The sequence below is a fragment of the Thunnus albacares genome, chromosome 10 (assembly GCF_914725855.1).
Source record: "Thunnus albacares chromosome 10, fThuAlb1.1, whole genome shotgun sequence".
Lineage (NCBI taxonomy): Eukaryota > Metazoa > Chordata > Actinopteri > Scombriformes > Scombridae > Thunnus > Thunnus albacares.
Genome location: NC_058115.1, coordinates 34,488,300 through 34,509,538, shown reverse-complemented (window position 1 = coordinate 34,509,538; position 21,239 = coordinate 34,488,300). Strand labels below are relative to the sequence as shown.

Sequence of the window (21,239 nt, the reverse complement as noted above, 5' to 3'; positions counted from 1 at the left end):
ATGGTGAAAACTGTGAATTCCAGGTTCCCCAAACAAAGCTCGGCTGTTTTCTGCATCACTGTGACCTTTCACCCTTCAGAGGTCACGACCCCCCCCCCCTCGCAGCCAACTAAAACCACAGAAGCAGAACAAAGTGTGATGTCAGCAGCCGCAGGATTGTTTCTCTGCATCTGCACCAGGATGACCTCTGACCTCTGCACAGACCAGCAGACTCATGATGACAGAAACTGGGTTTGGAATCACTGGCGGCCATTAAATGAGGGAGAAGCCGACACACAAAACAACACGCTGTCATGTGATCCGACACATGATGCTTTATAGAAAGCTTCAAACTAACGAGATGATCACAGAAGAAATAATCAGACATAATACATAATCTGACTGTGTGTTTCCTGCATTTATACACATTTATAACATAAAAATAACAAATTATAGTGAAATCAGTCGTTGTCCTTTCTGTGCAAGTTAAATTAATTAAATAACTTTGTTTACTTAGATGAATAGAGAGCTGATATTTTATCATTAAGATGAGGAACGATGTCCTTCACCGCCTTGTCTCAAACTCTATTTTAGAGTCTTTTTAGGAAAATATTAACTGTAAAACTCAAACAACACACAGACCTGTTTCTACCTGAAGCTTCAGGCTCAGGTTGGAGTCTCTGAGTCTCTCTCTGAGTCGGCCAGTCTGCGTGTTGCAGGCGGATACGTAAACGCCCACCGGGAGGCAGGAGGAGAGAGTACAAGCCAATGTGTTAGCATTAGCCTGGTGAGCTAGCGGTCAGTGATGGATAAACGTTCTGAAACGGTGAAGCTGATCGATGAACCAGTGAGACGTGTTGCTGTGTGTTCGGGTCTGACTCGGGTCGGGGATGCAGGTCGGGGGTTCAGGTGGGTGGGCGAGTAAAGACGCCATCTTTGTTTCTGCCTGAACACACAGTCAGAGTCTCAATATAGAAAAGGAAAAACTAGCCGGGAAAAAATCAGGACGCACACACACACACACACACACACACACACACACACACACACACACACACACAGTTGTTTCTTTGAAAGACCTCCACCCTGCAGCTGAGGTGAGGCATGTCGCCTTGAGCTGCAGGCACTCCCTGTATCCTGTGTGTGTGTGTGTGTGTGTGTGTGTGTGAGAGTGTGTGTGTGTGTGGCCTGTGTGGGTGTATGACCTTGTGCAACAGTGTGTGTGTTTGTGTATCTGTAGATTTCCTGAAACAGTTGGAATGCATTACGTTTTATGTCTGATTTGTGTGTGTGTGCACGTGTGCATGTGTGCGTGCGTGTATGTATGTGTGTGTGTGTGTGTGTGTGTGTGTGTGTGTGTGTGTGTGTGTGTGTCACACTGCTGAACTCAAACAGACAGTTTTTGTGTGTCACAGTTTATCAGAAATGAAAGTAGATCTCTCTCCTACAGCTGTATTGACTGTATCATCACTGACATTGATACTGAAGGAAACTGTGTTCTGGTAGATTTATGGAGGTTTATTGATGATGATCCTCTGGAGGAAGATGTTCATATAAATCTCAGCACCCCGAGGCTGCAGAGCGTCCAACGTATGGATCAGTTCCCCTGGAAGGTCGATTAAACATCATCATTCTGTTATTCAACCTATTATTAGGTTTTTTCAATCATTTCCTAAAAGCAGCTATTGTGTAATTGTTCACTCTTATTTTGAAAGGTTTCTAGGAAATGTGCTCATTATCAGTTTTTATGAAAACAACCTGATATTCTGATATGTAGTTTGACACAAAACTACACGACACGAAAAAGTATTTTTATGTCAGTTAAAGAAAAAATACCAACTAAGCCAACAAACATCTCATAACATCTGAGTGTAACAGGAGATCAATGAGTTTTCAGAATTGTTACACTGGAGATAAAATCATTTACAAAACTACAAACCAACAGGAGGAAGCCGAGGGAACAGATCCTGATCTTCATCATGATGAAGACATAAAGCAGCACCAGTCTCCTGCTGGTCCTCACCGCCCTGCACAACTCCGTTTGACATATTTCCACTTCTATAATAATCAATGACTAGAAAAGATTCTTGTGAGTCAGCTGATCTGTTAAAGGAACAGCTGGAGGAAAAGACGGAGAGTTACAAAGAAAGAACGAGGAAAAAAAAGGAAGAGAATAATAAAAAAAAACACTGAAAAATCTGACCGACACCAAACTGTAACCGCAGAGTAAAAATAACCACACACACACACACACACACACACACACACACACACACACACACACACACACACACACACACACACTCGGGTCAGCGTCCAGCATGAAGACAAAGGAGGAGGAGGAAGTGAGTCACAGCAGCTTCCTCCTGTCGACCTTTTTCCTCCTCCAGACTTCAGCTGCTTCTGTTCTGATCTGAGATCAGCTGCTTCACTCGTCCGTCTACAGTTTCATCATCTTTTACTTAAATGAAATAAAAGCAACAACAATAAAATCATTTAAACTTTCAGAGGGCTGAATGAGAACGCCGTATTCTTCACTCGGGTCAGGTGTTTCTCACACAGAGAAAAATCCAAAAGTGACCCAAAATGCATCAGTATAAACCAGGTGAGAGCGTTCACCTCACCGATTGGTCAGATGTGTCTGTGGCGGGAGCCAGAAGGTAAACACAGGAGGAAGTTCCTGAACGAGGTCCAAATACAACGGACTGCGTTGAGCGAGTCCAGGACCTGGATTCATTCTCCAGTTAGCTGTTAGCAACTGTGTCATTCACTCATCCCAGCATGCAAAGCTCACCCAGCTACAGGAGCACGCCCGGTAGTCGGGTTACAGCGAGGTCGATCACCAGACTGAGACCGCGTCCTCTAACGGGTCTCTGAGTGTGATCACACCGAGGAGGAAACCTGCTGACGGACAGTTTGACTAAACGGACACCAGCTGTGGACACAGAACGTCACTGAAAATGAGCTTTACGGGACGACGATGACTCAACAAATTACTTCCAAATTAATCGTCTGCACAGGAAAGAAAAACATGATCTGAAACCAAAAGAATTTGTCCAAAATCCTTTAATTTTGTTTTTTTTTTATTGTTTTCAAAGACCTAAAACTGTAAAATATCATAAAGCAGCAGGACAGATGAAGCTATGAAACACATGTGACTTCACTTCTTGAACTTCTTGAGCTGCTTCAAAAAAAAAAAACGCATTCGAATCCAAACTGAGCAGCTACAGGAGACGAAACATAGAGCAGCATGAAAAACGTGAGCCGAGAGAAGCCAGGAGTCTAATCTGAGAGGAAAGAGCAAAAGGCCACAGAGGAGGAAGAAACGCTCCAGAATGAATGTGAGGTTTCCAGTGAGGCAGGAAGCCGGTGAAGGCTGCAGATAAAGAACGAGGCGAGGAAAAGCAGCAGGACAGAAACAGACCCAGAGGATACAGACACTCCCATCCTACTTCCAGATTTAAACAGAGCAGGGCAAAGAGAGACGCAGTGGGAAGAAGAGACGGAGCTGGAAGGAAAAACTGGAGCTGGAAGAAGATCAGAAAGAAAAATGGAGGAAAAACTGGAGCTGGAAGGAAAGATTTAAAAAAAAAAAAACTGGAGCTGGAAGAAAAGTTGTGGCTGCTGAAACACGTTGGTCAAACAATAAAGTTGTTTTGTACACTACTGTACAAGTGTTGCTGTAGTTTTAACCTTGTTAGAAAATCTGAGGCTGAAAGAACAGATGGAAGAAAAACTGGAGCTGTTTAGCTTCGTTTAGCCTGCTAGCATGCTAACATTTTGCTAATTATCAGCTGGGGCTGATGGGAATCATCAACAGCATTTCCAGCCTCACAGAACACATCATCATTTCTACATGAAAGTCAGAAAATAGTGAAAATTGATTGTTGCCGTTTCTGAGGTGACGTCTTCAATGTCTTGTTTTGTGTGATCGACAGTCGAAAATCCAAAGAAATTCAGTTTAACATCATTAATGACACAGAAACGATTCAAACCTTCACATTTTAGAAGCTGCAACCAACAAATATCAGTCACTCATGAATAAACAATAACTAAAACCATCAATTGATTATAAAAAATAGTTGTCAATTTACTTTCTGTTGATTGACTAATTGATTAATTGACTAATTGCTGCAGCTCTAATTGAAAGTTTCCTCAGATCATCCATAACAGTCTGATGGGTCTCATTCTCACATTATCCATCGACCTCTGACCTTAACCATGTGGTTGGTATTGTAACCATGACGACAACGGTCTCCTTAACAAATTTATTTTAACACAAACTAACATCTCTTTCTTTAAAAGAGTCACTCCACCTTAAAACAACAAAAGTTTTGATTTGTCCACGATTGGCTCTAAACTAGTGGTGATGTCACACAGTCAAGAAGGAGAAGGAGAAGAAGAAGAAGAAGAAGAAGGAGGAGGAGAAGAAGGAGAAGGAGAAGAAGAAGAAGAAGAAGCAGAAGAAGAAGAAGAAGAAGAAGGAGAAGGAGAAGGAGAAGGAGAAGAAGAAGAAGCAGAAGAAGAAGAAGAAGAAGGAGAAGGAGAATAAACAGGTTTTGACTGGAGGCGACTTTAACATCTTCCACTCCAGCTCTGTTTTGAAGCAAAAAACTAAAGTTTATTACCAAAATTAAAATGTCTGCAGTGACAATCTGCATCAATGCATCAGAGAGGAAAGTAAAATGTGTTTGTGTCTGTAAATTAAACAGCAGTTTGACTCTACTGTGTTTTCTTTATGGAGGCTCCATGTTTTTATAAACAGGAGGTCTTCCTGATAACGGAAAAACCACAAGAATCAAAGAGGGAGGGGCGACTGTTACGATATTAACTTTAATGCTGAGTGCTCGCATCGTATCAGTAGAAGTGGAGAAAGCAGCGGTCTGATGACTGCGGTGGACGTCTGGAGATGAATGAGCGCGTGCAGCAGAGAGTTTACCTTCTTTTCTAAGAATTGATGACATATTCTCTCCTACATTATTATTTAATCGTCTTCATCTCTAGTTCTGATCATAACGGTGGCGTTTCCATTCAACACTTCTCTATTATAATAATAATAATAATCACTATTTATGGGATGCTATTAGGAGCTTCTCAAGCAACAAAACAACATCCTTCACTTCCAGTCTTAACAACAATAGACTTACGCACACGAGAAAGAAGTTTGAACAGAACACCTGATAGAGAACTGAAGGGTCTTTATATAGTGGAAACGTATCACACACCAAGGAGATTCAATGTCAATCAACAGTCCTTCATGATTGTTGATCTTGAAGAAGGTCTGAAGGTCATCAAAACAACAGAAAAAATACACGTGGAGCCAAACTGTGCGACACTTTTTTTTCCCTGTTTTTGATCCAAACAAAATAAATACATGCGTCACCGTCAGTCAGCCGAGTCATTCAGCTTTCTAGCAAAGTCAGGGAAAGTCATAAAACAGCAAACATCAGATCCAAGAACAACCTATAAATCTCACTTGGAAGACGAGATACTGAAATGATGTTTTTGTGCCTAAAGGTGACCACATCTCCACTGACGGGTATAACGTTCACCTCCTCTTCCTCCCTCTGAAGGCCTCTGATTGGCTTCATATGACCTGTGTGGCCTCCCTCTGCTAACATGAAGCACTGCAGTCCCTAATGAAACTTGTGTCTGGCTTTTCTTTTAATGAGATTATTGTAATGAGCTGACGCCTGTTCTCCCCCCCACCACCTTCCTCCTCCTCCTCCTCCTCCTCCTCTTATCTGTATGCTGTAATCAGCTCTGACGATCTGCAGCAGAGCAAAACACAGGATACAGCTGTCCTTCATACTGCTGCTGAGGAAACACACACACACACACACCGAAACCGTCTTCCTTCAGAGCATCTCCACTTAAATTTGCTGCATTTCTGTTTTTTTTTTTCCCAAACAAAGACTGCGTTTCCCATCAGCCTCGGGACGTCTTGTTTCAGCTCCTCCTCAGAGTTTCGTCTGTTCGCGGTTTCATGTTGAGCTGAACTCTGTCCTCTTTCTGAACACTCCCTGTTTGTTTCCTCTGCCCTTCCCACCTCTCCCCAAACACCCAACACACCCTTCCTCCTCTCATCCATCCATCCATCCTGTCTCTCCCCTCATCATCATCATCATCATCATCATCTCTGCAATTCTTTCCATCTTCTCATCTTTCTCTCTATTTAAATAACCAACATCCTGGTTAATATTCAGCCATATTTGATGTTTTCATTGTGATTTGTTTATGTTTCTGTCTGATTCAGTGTGTGGGAACTGACCCTGAACTGAACTGAATGTCTCTCGTCCTGAAATAAACTTCCACTTTACCGTCACGCAAACGTTAAATACAGATGTGAAAACTCACTTTGTGTTTTCACTTCAGCTTCACGGGAACAAAAACGCTCCGGTTCAGACCGACTCGATGTGGTTCTCTCTGATCTGAACAGACCGAGAGTTTAACCCCAAATAAAAAAAAGGAACAACTTCATGTGGAAACTTTAAAAAAGATTGATTGTGAGCTGAGCAGCTTCCTCTACACACTAAACGTCACTGGATCAGTGTGGTGTGATATGTTGTGCATATGACATTTAAAAGATACACAAGTTATTAATAATCAATAACAACTCATCATATGTAAGTTTAAAAAGAGCAGAGTAGATTATAACTAGCTTTAGTTTGGGTAAATAATAAAAAATAACACTCAAACTGTCTTTAGAGGCTCTCTGGGTAACTGCAACTAACCATTATTTTCATTATGGATTAATCTGTCAATGATTTTCTCCGTTAAAATGTCAGAAAATGGTGAAAAATGTTGATCAAAGTCCAAGATGACGTCTTTAAATGTCTTGACAAGCCAAAGATCTTCAGTTTACTGTCACAGAGACGAAAGCTGGAATCAGAGAATTTGGACTTTTTTTCTTAAAAAATGTCTCAAACGATTAATTGATTATTTGACTAATAGTTGTAGCTCTATGGGGAACATTAACCTAGCATTGTGTTGGTGTTATATTAAACCAAACTGGATCAGTGATTTTCAGTGTGTATAATGACCTGTCACACTCTCACAGTGTCTTTTATTTATTGCTGCTATCAGATCAAACATTATATATAAACATGATGGCGGTCACATCAGCTGATCTCGGGTGTCAATGTACGTTTTTTATTATCAATTTGATTTCCATCTCCATGGATACCGATAGTTCAGTTATTACATTAAACTGTGAAACAGTTGGTTGTTTTTAAATTGACTGATGTCACCGTTTAGTCCAGGCAGCCAGCTGATTGGACTGTAACTCTTCCACACTCACTGGTTTCAGAACCCTCCATGAAAACCAGGAAACACCCGACAACCAGTATGGATGAACGTGATAGGCTGACAGGCCTGTCAATCAAAGCCAATGTGCTTCTCAAACAACAAAGGTGACTTAAGTGTGTTTGACCAGCAGAGTGTTTGAAGGGAGGAAAAACAAAAGAAAGAAGTAAAGAAAGTAGAGCAGGAGTAGAGGAAGAAAAGTAAAGAAGAAGAGCGGGAGTAGAGGAAGAAAAGTACAGAAGAAGAGAGGGAGTAGAGGAAGAAAAGTAAAGAAGAAGAGCGGGAGTAGAGGAAGAAAAGTACAGAAGAAGAGAGGGAGTAGAGGAAGAGGAAGGACAAGTAAAAGAGAGGGAGGAGGGAGAGAGAGAGAGGGTGGGCGAGCGAGGCAGTAGAATAACAGTGAGGCTCTATTGTGACACACAGAAGGTCGATTGTTCCAGAGCTGTGACTGGAACCACACACTGAGACACACTGGGACACACTGGGACACACTGGGACACACTGGGAGCTGTGGGGAGCAGTGAGAGCACTGGAAACAGAGACATGAAGGTGAAAGACAACAATTCTCTGCTGTCATGATTCTTAAATATTAGATAAAAGGTACAAAAGATGAACAACTGTGTTAGAAATCGTCTGGTTCTTTGATAAAAAGTCAAAGCTACAAAACTGTGGACATAAAAAATGAAGGAGAGACGTTAACTACAACTCCCAGGATGCATTTCAGCAAGAAACATCCAATCACTTGATGTTTATTATTGAGGTCGCAGTGGGTGGTGGGGCACTGGAGTGCATTATACACTCCATTAGCATACATGATGAGGGCAAAATATTAGGAACACTGTTCAATATAATACAACACCAGCAGCCATGACGACCTCAGTCACAGGACACAGCAAGCAGATAGTCAAGACTGAGAAGCATCTGAGAAGCAGAGTGTGGAGGGATTTTATCAACAAAGATCAGGCTGTTTGCCTACTTTGTAAAAAGCAGCTGCTTTACTCTACAACCACAACACACCTGAGGACTCAGCTGGTTTCACACAGGAGAGACAGCAAAGGCCACACACACACAGAGCAGTCTGAACACACACACACAGAGCAGTCTGAACACACACACACACAGAGCAGTCTGAACACACACACACACACACACAGAGCAGTCTGAACACACACACACACACACACACAGCAGTCTGAACACACACACATACACAGAGCAGTCTGAACACACACACACACACACACACAGCAGTCTGAACACACACACACACACAGCAGTCTGAACACACACACACACAGAGCAGTCTGAACACACACACACACAGAGCAGTCTGAACACACACACACACACAGAGCAGTCTGAACACACACACACACACACAGCAGTCTGAACACACACACACAGCAGTCTGAACACACACACACACAGAGCAGTCTGAACACACACACATACAGAGCAGTCTGAACACACAAACACACACACACACACACAGAGCAGTCTGAACACACACACACACACACAGAGCAGTCTGAACACACACACATACACAGAGCGGTCTGAACACACACACACACACGGCAGTCTGAACACACACACATACACAGAGCAGTCTGAACACACACACACACACACACACACAGCAGTCTGAACACACACACACACACAGCAGTCTGAACACACACACACACACAGCAGTCTGAACACACACAGAGCAGTCTGAACACACACACACACAGAGCAGTCTGAACACACACACACACACAGAGCAGTCTGAACACACACACACACACACAGCAGTCTGAACACACACACACACACACACACACAGCAGTCTGAACACACACACACACAGAGCAGTCTGAACACACACACACACACAGCAGTCTGAACACACACACACACAGCAGTCTGAACACACACACACACACACACAGAGCAGTCTGAACACACACACACACACAGAGCAGTCTGAACACACACACACACACACACACAGAGCAGTCGCAGCTGTACGACACCAAACAGGAAATATAAAGACTGTGCTGGACGATGAGACTCTCTAACCGCTGACAGATGGATGTCGCTGGTCGTCTTTATGCCGTTTATCTACTGATGACAGTCACAGTAAGCAGGTTGTGCCATGTTGAACAAATTACTTACTAAATTTGTTTGAAATTGACTTTTTGAAAAAGTGACAGACTCTGAACATTAAAACAATCAGCTGATCACTTCCAGAAGCTCCAGCTGAACTTTAAATCAATCAATCAATCAAACTTTATTAGTATAGAACCTTTTATACAGGTTAGTGCAGTTTAAAGTGCTTCACAGATGACGGACAGCTGATAATAAAGAGATCAAATATGAACAATGTGAGACTAATGTAAACAAAAAATAAAAATTATGAAAATGTAATAAAATAGAATTAAAAGCTATAATGATAATAAAATACAGTGAAATAAAAAATTGATTAAAAAGTATATAAAACATAAAAAAGCACAGACAAATAAAATCAATATGATATTAATAATATTAAAATAAAATATAAGCTACAATCTTACAACATGAATATAATAAAATAAAGTAAAATCATCAGAAGCTGCTCTCAGATCCTCAGACTGTTCCAGCGGCTCGGAGCAGAAAGGCTAAAAGCTGCCTCACTAAAGGTTTCTGTCCTCACTGCGGAACAATAACAGACCCCCCGAGACCCTCAGGGGCCAAACTGCTTCACTGTCAGCATGTCAGACATGCAGGCTGCTGCATTTGTCTCCTCTTCATTCAGACAGGAAGTCTTCCTTTAAAAGGTCGCACATCTTCTGTGTTCTGTTTTTCTTTCTTCAGTGCAGTAAATACAGCATTCCTCCACAGACGCCATGTTTGTTTTGGAAACGTTCTGATTAGTGTTAACTAGCGACTGCTGACCTGCACTAGTGTTGCATGTCTGCACCGGCGGGCCAGACCTTTGTTTGGGAGCTTCAGGTGTTCTGGGGGGTTCTACAGGATCAGCAGGTGGTTGATGGGAAGTGAGATGTGAGCGGCACGTAAGCGCGTTTTATCCGTTCAGTCCAAACCGACTCTGACCTGCGTTCCTGGGGAGCCGAGAGGACGGCAGAAATTTACTGAACCAAGACAACGTTCATGTCGAGTCCACGGGAAGAATCAGCAGTGTTTGTATTTATCGATTCATTGTTGTTATTTTCTCACTCACCGTAGCGAGTGAGAGGAAACTGTCGGTAGTGAAACCAGCAGCTCAGATGCAGATTATGAGTTGATCAATCAATATAGATATCATTAATAAGTTCAAACACATACACAGCAGCAGATGTGTGTGATTATAACAGCTGTCTGTGCAGATTAAGCTCCAACAAACTCGCCAGAGGAGAAAAATAAAGCAGGAGTGTGGATTGGTTGTTATGGGTTTACTACAGTTAGCCTTCATATCTGGATCTCACTGCAGCAGCTGATCTCTCAATAACTCCTGTTTAACTCTGCAGCATCATGGTCATTTTTGGGTGAAGTGTCCCTTTAAATGCAAACATCTGCAGTCTGTTGGTCAAGTGTGGTGAATCAGTTTTCCTGCAGCCTGTAAACTGCTCACAGAGAAGAAGTTTCACCGAGGAAGATGATGAGGAGCTGAAGTCTTCAACTGTGTGAATTCTGCTTTATGTAACGTAACGTGATTTGATGTCGGAGCTGCAGAGGAAAAACAGAGCGGACGGTGATTACATCACCACGGTTTGTGTCTGGGAGTTTCAGAAGAGGAAGACATGTTGGTCCAACTTCCTGTTACTGTTCGGGAGAAGAAGTGGTAACACACACACACAGGATGAAGAGTGTGTGTGTGTGAGAGCTGTGATGTAACGGCTGTTATAATCAGCTGACTGTGAAAACGTTTCAGTTCAACAGTAAGAACGTGAAGCAGAATGAATCCAAGCTGAAACAGCACATCAGCTGCCAGCTGTGCCTCTGAGCAAGGCACTGAACCTGCAACCTGCTGCGGAGCCGCTCAGACGCCGACACCTGCGGGACCCGATCCCAGCAGGCGGAGCTACACTGCAGATATCTGTGCAACGTGACTTACACTAAGTGCATTCAGGAGCAACAGCCAGATCTGATCGAACATTCAGATTGTGTTCCTTTGAACAAATAAGTAAAAACATGTTTGGTGCTACAGAACAGATCACGGCGTCACGGATCAGCAGAGAAAACTAAACAAACAAAGAAAATAAAATTTTGGTCCTTTTTATTTAGAAAAATGTAAACATCCAACGATGGCTCAATGGCTGCTGACAGCTGTTTAATGATGATTTATGTGTCACACACAGCAGAAGAACCACAGAGAAGCAGCCTCTCTGCTCAGGACTGTCTGTTAGCAGCCGTCAGTCTGCAGCAAATAAATCTTTACAGAGTCCAGTCAGAGTCGGGAGATTATGGGATTCTTTTCTGTGTTCTGGGAACATGAGATGAACTACGATGTCAAATCCTTCCAGCTTTAAGTCAAAGACTTGGTTTGAACCCTGACTGTCCTTTCTGCGGTGGCTTTGCGTGTTCGTGCTCCGGTTTCCTCCCACCATCAAAGACATGTGTGTCAGGGTTGACTCTTCTTCTCTTGTAGGAACCACAGAGAGGATGATGAAGCAGAAAGCTCACGGAGAGGAGACGTGCCCCCGCCCTGAGTCTCAACCCCCCGGGTTCCTCCACACAGTCACCCCAACGTACACGACCCTCATCCAGCTTTTTATACGGCACAAATAGTGAACAGAGTGATGGTATCTAACGTTTTATTCACTTGTATCAATACATCTAGAGCTGCAACTAGCATTTATTTTTACTATTGATTCATCCGCTGATTATTTTCTTGATTAACTGACTGATTGTTTGATCTATAAATCATCAGGAAACAGTGAAACGTCCATCACAATATGCTGGAGCACAAGGTGACGTCATCAAATGTCTTGTTATCACCGACCAACAGTCCAAAGGAAACAGAACAAGAAAAGCAGAAAGTTCTCACATTTGAGAACCGGAAACATCAGAAGTTTTCTTGGAAAGTTAAACAATGAAATGATTATCAGAATCATGTGATCAATTAATGGACTAATTGTTGCAGCTGTAACTGCGTCACACAGCCGTCGTCTCTGATGATACTTTTTGTCTTCTTGACAAAACATTTAGTTTGTTCTTCAGGTTGTGATATTTCCTCATAAATATAAGTTTTATTGTTCTGTCACTGACAGTCTGATATGTTGTCTTTTAAAATATATTAAAGTGTTTTTAATAAACCTGCAGAGACTCACATGTCAACATCTGAACCTCAAACTGAAGCTGCTGACACAAAAAACCATTAAAAACCATTAAAAACCATTAAAGGACAAGTTCACTGTTCTTCAAGTGTGTCTTAAACCAGCAGTCATGAAATGAACATTAAAGCTGTTTTTCCTCCTGTTCATACTGACCATTAGAAGATCCCTTCATAATGACCTTACAATGGAAGTGATAGAGGACAAAAATGTATTTCAAAGTTTATCTGAAGCTAATATGAAGCTTCAGCGTCCAAATGAGTCAAATCAAGTAAATATCTTTCAACGTTAGTCTTTTTGTTACTATACTTCCACCTGCAGCTCAACAGGGAAACACTGTCCGAGGAAACACAAAGAGGGAATTTGATGCTAAAAAGACTGTAAATGTGTCAGATATCCACTTTATATGACTAACTCAGACTGATGAAGCTGAATAGAAGCTTCACACAGACTTTTAAATGACTGTGTGGACACACTGCGGATTTTATCCTCCATCACTTCCATTGAAAACACATTTGAAGGATCTTTTAATAACCAGTATGAACTGAAGGGCTATACTGGGCAAATATACTGGAAGAGTTTTATAAAAACATTAAATGATGTTTCTGCCTCTCTGAGTCCTTCAGTGTCTGAATAATTCATGTTTCTGCTGCATTCATTCAGTTTGACTCATTCTGATTCACATCAAAGATGCGTCTGTGCTCCACTTTGCGCCAAAACTTCCTCTGTGCGTCACTGACAGTCCGTCCGTTCATACATACAGAACATATATAAAATATATGCGTCACTGACACAAACACACAAACACACAAACAGCGCGGAGACTGAAGACAAACAGCAGGACGAGCCGCTTCCTGCAGGACTCCACATTAAATCTGATCCCAGTAACAGACTTAAAGCGTCTCACCTCTGATCCGGTCTCTGGTCTCTGAACCGGTCTCTGGTCTCTGATCCTTCTTCGGTCTCGGATCCGGTCTGTGGGGGGTCTCTGGTCCAGTCTGTGGGGGTCCTGTGCGGTCCGGTCTGCAGGTTTCTGTCCCGGGACACAGAGCCAGTGGAGTCGGACTGGGAGCTCTGGGAGGAGAAACTCCGCTCTGCTGCTGCGCTGAAAAGTGACGTCAAGTTACTCAAAATAACCCCTACTGCAGCTTCCGGCTGGCATTTCACAATAAAACCGACAGAACAGCACAACATACACTGCTTCCGGTTATCTTAAAGGGAAAATAAAATCCATAACTTTATAAAAAAGTTCATGTTCAAGTTTCTGTAAATACACACGCGCACCACGGCCACATTAATAACCACTATTACATAGAAATACATTAAATGAATCATAACAAAAAACAATAAACAACAAACAGAAAAAACCAATAATGGCTAATAATAAATATGATGATGATTATTATCACGTGACGTGTCAGTGTGTCCTGTTCTCATTGGATAATTAACACATCAGGTTCAGCCATCTTGTCCTATATACTGTATACATCCTGTTTCCTCTTTGTAAAACATCCTGATGAAACATTTTGGTTAAATAAAGATCAGACTTGTAGTTTTCTCCTAATTCTTCCTGAGCAGCTGTTTTCTCTGTAATCTCTGTAATCCTCCGCAGAAGAGTTTTATCTCCATCTAATCCCTGAAACCATGTCCATCACTCCGCTTCTTTCTCTCTCACTTTTCCTCTTTTCTTTTATTTGACTGACGACGTTTTACTGCTGTTTACTTTCACTGAAGTCGTTGGAGAAACAGAGCAGAGCTTTAGAGATGAGCTGCAGGTATGTTTCCAGGTGTTCTCTGTGTAAAAAAAACAAACAGTATAAAACCTTTTGATGATGTCAGGTGCATCGTGGAAAATGAAGGCACATGATAAACGTAAATGTAAATGAGTGAAAACTGGTCTAAGAAATAAAATGCAACCGTGGGTGAAAGTAGAAATTAAGATTAACTTTGTTATAATCCCAAATGGAAATTGGTTTGCAGTGTGTGCAATAAACGAAGAAGAAAAAAAACTAAACAATCCAAGACATAGTCTGCACATGACAAACATCCTTCATTAAAAACAACAACAACAAAACAAAACAAAACCATAAAAACTGCTTCACAGCAGCGTCCAGCAGTCGTCATGGAGACACTGACTACAGTCCTGCTGGATGAAGTTCTTCACTCTGTTATCAGTCTGATGGATAAAATCACTGCTGAGCAGAAACCAGAAATATATTTTTATACCGTTCTTCTGGGAATTAAATGTATGAAAGTGCAGGATGGATAAATATATAATTTAAGGATGTCATTAGACGAGAATTTGTGTTTATTAAGAATTACTATTTATTTGTATGAAGAAAGAAAAATATCAAGTTTGCTTTGACCTCTGGAGGATTTGTGATTAATTTCTAATTTGTGTATAATAATTGACTGTTAATCCTGAGATGAGCTGGTTTGTATGTTAATGGAGATATTTTATATCTCAAGAATCTACAAAAAAGGTTTTAAAGAAAAGCTTAAGATGTCATTCTTAGACAAGATACAGTAAGCAAAATAAATAAAGAATATCATTTATATTATTTCTCTCTTTATTTCTTTGCAACATGTTGTTGACATTGTTATTGTTGTTTTTTAAGTGTCGACCGTGTTAATTGATGTTTTTTATAAGCATGTATGTATTTATTGTTGCATGTAACGGTGATGTTGCATCTCTATTGTTTACTGTATGTAGTGTAGAGTGCAAACACTGATTATATGTATTTTAGTCTAATATGGAGCCCAGGAGGAAGAGGAGGAGGAGGAGGAGGAGGAGGAGGAGGAGGAGGAGGAGGAGGAGGAGGAGGAGGAGGAGGAGGAGGAGGAGTCAAAGCAGCAACTGATGGGAATCCAAATAAACAACATAAAAAAGTCTCATGTTTTATGAGTAATTTCCTAAAACAGCTGCTGTAGTTTGTTCTTACAGGATGGAGGAGAGCAGGAACACAGAGCTGCTGAAGCTGCTGTGGTAGCCACAGTTACCAGTGTGCAACCAGCTCCCTTCATGCTGTAGTTTTCAACAAAACAAACAAACAAACAGGAGGGAATAGTGCATTTGTTGGGGACTATTTTCAGCGGCGGATGCATCCACATCTGGTGCTGCAGTGAGTGTTTCTGGCAGCAGGACGGTGTGCGTTCATACTGATGAAGGAACTTAGATTTGAACTCAAACTTTGAGTGTGTTTACATGTGCACTGGTGCCCTGGTTATGATCTGGCTCTTGGTGGATCCTGGTGGTACCGTGGCGCTGACGTTACAGTGCAGGACAGGAGGCTGCCTGCTTCTGTACAGTAGTGAGGAAGTCCTCTGTGAACAGCCTGTCCTGTCCTCTCGGAGCTGAGAAGCTGCAGTTTCCTCCTCGCTGCCCCAACAACAATCAGAGCTCTGCAGACAGGAAACAGGAAGAGCCTGAGACAATACTCTGCAGAGAGGATCCGGAGCCCAGCTGCATTTTTTAGGCACGAAAGAAGGATGCAGTCGCACATAAAGTTTTCCTTATCACAGCAGGAAAAACAAGGTCAGGAACTCCAATAGCTCAGAGGAGAGAGTCTTCACTCTTCTGTGTTTCACAGCATCTGTCCATGTTTACTTATATTCATATTCTCATATATTCTCCCTGCAAGACTCACTTATTAAGAAGACATCTTACATTTCTTCCTAATATTCTTCTTCTGTTCACATTTTCTCTGGAAAATTTGTCAACACATCGAATGAACGACGTCCATCAGACGAACTCTGCTGTGAGTTTTTGTAGAAATTCAACCAGTTTCACACAAATCACAAAGAAAGATTTTATCTCCCTTTGAGAATCATGAAATAAATCTCTGTACTACACAGACTGCAGACGCCACTCCTGTTACACTGTGTGTTTACCATATTCAAACATATTAGCAATAGCGCCACCATGTGGTCTGATAAAGCAGCTGGTGGTTAATGAGGATGACAGAAGACTGTATTTTGTTGTGTTTTATTGTGATTTACTGTGTTTTACTGTTTTATTGTGTTTTACTGTGTTTTATTGTGTTTTACTGCACTGTAAAAAAAAAAAAATCTTAAAAAAATGGTAAAAATGTAAAAAAAAAAAAAAACACAGTCAAATAGCAGTAAAAAACCTTTAGTTATTCTACAGAGATTTATTTTAAAAATACGGATATTTACGGACATTGTCTACATTTTTACAGTCCAACCACTATAAAATAAAAAGAAAATCTCATTATAAAACATTGCTAGAATGTTAAACAAATGTATAAATCTGCACAAAAACTGAAAAAGATTGCAGAAATACCTTAAAATTACCTAATTTAAATGAAGACTCTTGTTTTCAAACTGTAATCTTTGGTAAATTCATAGGATTATCCAATCCATCCACAGGAACTCCCCATCAAAGTACAGATTTCTGGATGTAAAACACAGAAAAATTATGTAAAATTACATTCAAATTACCCTCCTTTAACACCCATTAATGGTATCTTGAGAGCTTTAAGCTTTTATTTTATGTGATTATCCAATCTATTTACAGTAGATCCCTGGTAAATGTTGGTTTTATACTGTACAAAAAATAAGATCATGTGATAATAGTTTACAAAAACATCATTTTAATAATCATTACTTTAATAACATTATTTGATAGTATTTAAAAGCAACTATCAAATATATCTACATACATTTCCCCATTAATGTATGAGGTTAACTTTATATAAACATTATTTAACAGTAATTATAAGCAACTCCCCAATATATTTACAGGCTTTTCCCATTAATGTATAGGGTTTACTTTATATAAACATTATGTGACAGTAATTGCAAGCAACTCCCCAATATATCTACAGACATTTCACATTAATATATGGAGTTCTGAATGTACAAAAACCAGAAGGTCTATGTAAAAGTACCTTTATATCAACTCTGACACTGAATAAATATGTACATTTTTCTACTGACATTTTACAATATTGTGCAATCCGTTCAATACAGATCCCCATTTGAGATGTATGAGATTTCAAGATGTTTAATAACCAGAATTAATATAAATAATAAATTACCTTTTACTGCTCGCTTTACAAAGTAATTCTGTAGACGTTGCCCAAGCCTGGTATACAGCTACATTTTATGTTTCAGATATGAAAGTTTACTGTAGAATAAAGCTTATTTGGGTATTAAAAAATTACTACAAAAATTAGTTTCACATTCATTGTATATGAAGCAGCTCCAGACTTTATTCTGGATGGCATCACAAATTTGAGTCTTACATCTCTGGTTTGTGTCTTTGGGAGAAAGTAGTTCATGTTCACAAATATCAGAAGTGGGAGTAAGTTACACATGTGTAAGTCAAAAGCAAGTCTCAAGTCTTAACCTTAAAGGCCCCAACAAGTCTTAAATCACTGTGACTTAGACTCAAGTAAGCCGAGTCAAGTCACTGCTAAACGTCAAGCAAGAAAAGTCAATTAAGTCACAAGTCAGTCACCATGAAAGAAGCACTTAAAACATGAGAGAAAAGGGTACAATGGCAAGCCATGTCATGAGAGAACTGCACATGTTAGTTAGTCTCTACAACTAGAGATGACTATGGTTAGGATTCATACATACAACTACTTGTGGCTCAGTTCATACCTTGTTTTCTTCACATTAATTAGCTATTTGAACAAAAATAAATAATCTGATCTAACATGTTTTCCAGGATCTAGGGTTCATGATTTTGTATTTTATGCAGTATTAATGTGTGTGGATGTTGTATGACTTCTGCTGTTCTGCCACCAGGTTGTGCCTTTGAATAAGGGGCCACAGCTGGGGACCCTGCACAGGGGCCACGGGTTGTTGCTGTTGTTGTTTCTGTTTCTGTTTCTTCGGCCGTCTGTAGACTTACATGCAAGTGATTTGACTTTCAAGGGTATTTAGTAGCTGTTGTTAATTGAAACTCACTGTAGTCCTCACTGTTAGTAGTCAGTTACACAATTATTTGCTGTTTTAATGTGAAATAAAGTTTTACCTGTGAGGAAGCTTTGCCAGAGTGTCGAGGAAGGTGATAAGGGACAGACTCAGAGGCTACCAAATGAAAACAAGTAAAATCAAACTTACCTTCACACAGCTACGCTGACATCCTCTTTGGTTTCTGCTCTCTCCCAAACTAACATCTCTCCCTTTAAATAGGCCCTGAAATCTGTCTAGGCAGAACCATATTTCTATCAGGGGTGTCCTTTCACTTAGACCAACAACTGGTGAATGACAATGTCACTTGTATCAGTTAACATTGTTTACACACACATCAACAACAGCATTGTTCCTTATCGTAAACCAAAATAAGAACAAATAACATAAATACAAAACCAAACATTTAACTTAATAAAATAAATTCCCTCACACTTGGTCTAACCCATGACATCACTGGTGATGTCAGCAAGATCTTAAAATCAGGAAGTGGTGGTTCAGTGCCTCCATTTTGTCTCCTGGCCGCATGGTGGGTGAGTATGGTAGGTTAGAAGCTAATCTATAACTCAAGAAACAATAAATAATGAACTTCAATACTTTTCTGTCTTGATTGAACCATAAATGACAGCAATGTGACTGGCTAAACAAACAAATGACAAGTATGGCAGGAAATACAAAGTTTAATGGAGACAAAATGGAGGTCTCACCCACTTTTTAACAGCCTCTAAAAACTATTCAGATAAAACAATCCCAGAACTACTTTCCTCCTCTGATCTTAAAATTTGATATATTTGATACTGACATAGTCAAAACTCTTTTTTTTTAACCAGGAAAAATTAAGCTAAATAATTTGGTTTTGCATATAAAAAGCTTGACTCAACCAGTGAAAACTGAACTGTGTTACTATTGAACATACTGTATGTTTTTACGCTAAGTCCTTCATATATTTTAAGTTAACATCCGTTGTCATTTATCTTCCCTCGTAGGCTCAAGTGAAACATGCGTGCTGAGGTTCCTTGAGCTTCAAAGAAATCTCGGTATGATATTGTGTGTTATTGTGTTTTATTGTGTTTTACTGTGTTTTACTGTGTTTTACTGTGATTTATTGTGTTTTACTGTTTTACTGTGTTTTATTGTGTTTTACTGTGTTTTACTGTGATTTATTGTGTTTTACTGTTTCACTGTGATTTATTGTGTTTTACTGTTTCACTGTGATTTATTGTGTTTTACTGTGTTTTACTGTGATTTATTGTGTTTTACTGTTTTACTGTGTTTTATTGTGTTTTACTGTGTTTTACTGTTTTACTGTGTTTTATTGTGTTTTACTGTTTTACTGTGTTTTATTGTGTTTTACTGTGTTTTACTGTTTTACTGTGATTTATTGTGTTTTACTGTGTTTTACTGTTTTACTGTGATTTATTGTGTTTTACTGTTTTACTGTGATTTATTGTGTTTTACTGTGTTTTACTGTTTTACTGTGTTTTATTGTGTTTTACTGTGTTTTACTGTTTTACTGTGATTTATTGTGTTTTACTGTTTTACTGTGATTTATTGTGTTTTACTGTGTTTTACTGTTTTACTGTTTTGTTGTGATTGATTGTGTTTTACTGTTTTACTGTGTTTTACTGTGTTTTACTGTTTTACTGTGATTTATTGTGTTTTACTGTTTTACTGTGTTTTACTGTGTTTTACTGTTTTACTGTGATTTATTGTGTTTTACTGTTTTACTGTGTTTTATTGTGTTTTACTGTTTTACTGTGATTTATTGTGTTTTACTGTGTTTTACTGTTTTACTGTTTTGTTGTGATTTATTGTGTTTTACTGTGTTTTACTGTGATTTATTGTGTTTTACTGTTTTACTGTGATTTATTGTGTTTTACTGTGTTTTACTGTTTTACTGTTTTGTTGTGATTTATTGTGTTTTACTGTTTTACTGTGTTTTACTGTTTTACTGTGATTTATTGTGTTTTACTGTTTTACTGTGTTTTACTGTGTTTTACTGTTTTACTGTGATTTATTGTGTTTTACTGTTTTACTGTGTTTTATTGTGTTTTACTGTTTTACTGTGATTTATTGTGTTTTACTGTGTTTTACTGTTTTACTGTTTTACTGTGTTTTGTTGTGTTTTATTGTGTTTTACTGTGATTTATTGTGTTTTATTGTGTTTTACTGTGTATTACTGTGTATTACTGTGTATTATTGTGTTTTACTGTGTTTTATTGTGTTTTACTGTGTTTTACTGTGTTTTACTGTGATTTACTGTGTTTTACTGTGTTTTATTGTGTTTTATTGTGTTTTACTGTGATTTATTGTGTTTTATTGTGTTTTATTGTGTATTACTGTGTATTACTGTGTATTACTGTGTATTATTGTGTTTTACTGTGTTTTATTGTGTTTTATGTGACCATATTTTATTTCAACAGACTTCCAGATCAGATTAGAAGGATCTAAAAACTAATTTGACTGATTTAAATTGATATGAAGATCATTGTGTTCAGATTATGGGATGATTTTGACTTTCTGCACTTCCTGTTTCCAACTCTTTTCTTCTTTACATAAAAAATAATCAAAACATCTTAAACCATAAAAGTATTTCTTATCACACAAACCTGATGTTGACTCAAACATTGAAGAGATAATCTTCCATTTAAGATGTTAGAGAAACGTTGACTGAGTCACAGGAAACATCTGAAGCTAAAGAACAATTCATTTATC

The 21,239-nt window shown here is 39.4% G+C and overlaps 1 protein-coding gene across 2 annotated transcripts in view; it reads right to left on the bottom strand.

Annotated features, from left to right (window-relative positions):
* Positions 1 to 13,688, bottom strand: part of arap3 (ArfGAP with RhoGAP domain, ankyrin repeat and PH domain 3) — a 53,489-nt gene extending 39,801 nt beyond the window's left edge. For both annotated transcript variants that reach the window (XM_044363164.1, XM_044363165.1), the window contains exon 1: positions 13,489 to 13,688. The gene's annotated coding sequence lies outside the window, so the exon portion shown is untranslated. The remainder of the gene's footprint in view (positions 1 to 13,488) is intronic.
* Positions 13,689 to 21,239: the final 7,551 nt, after the last annotated feature.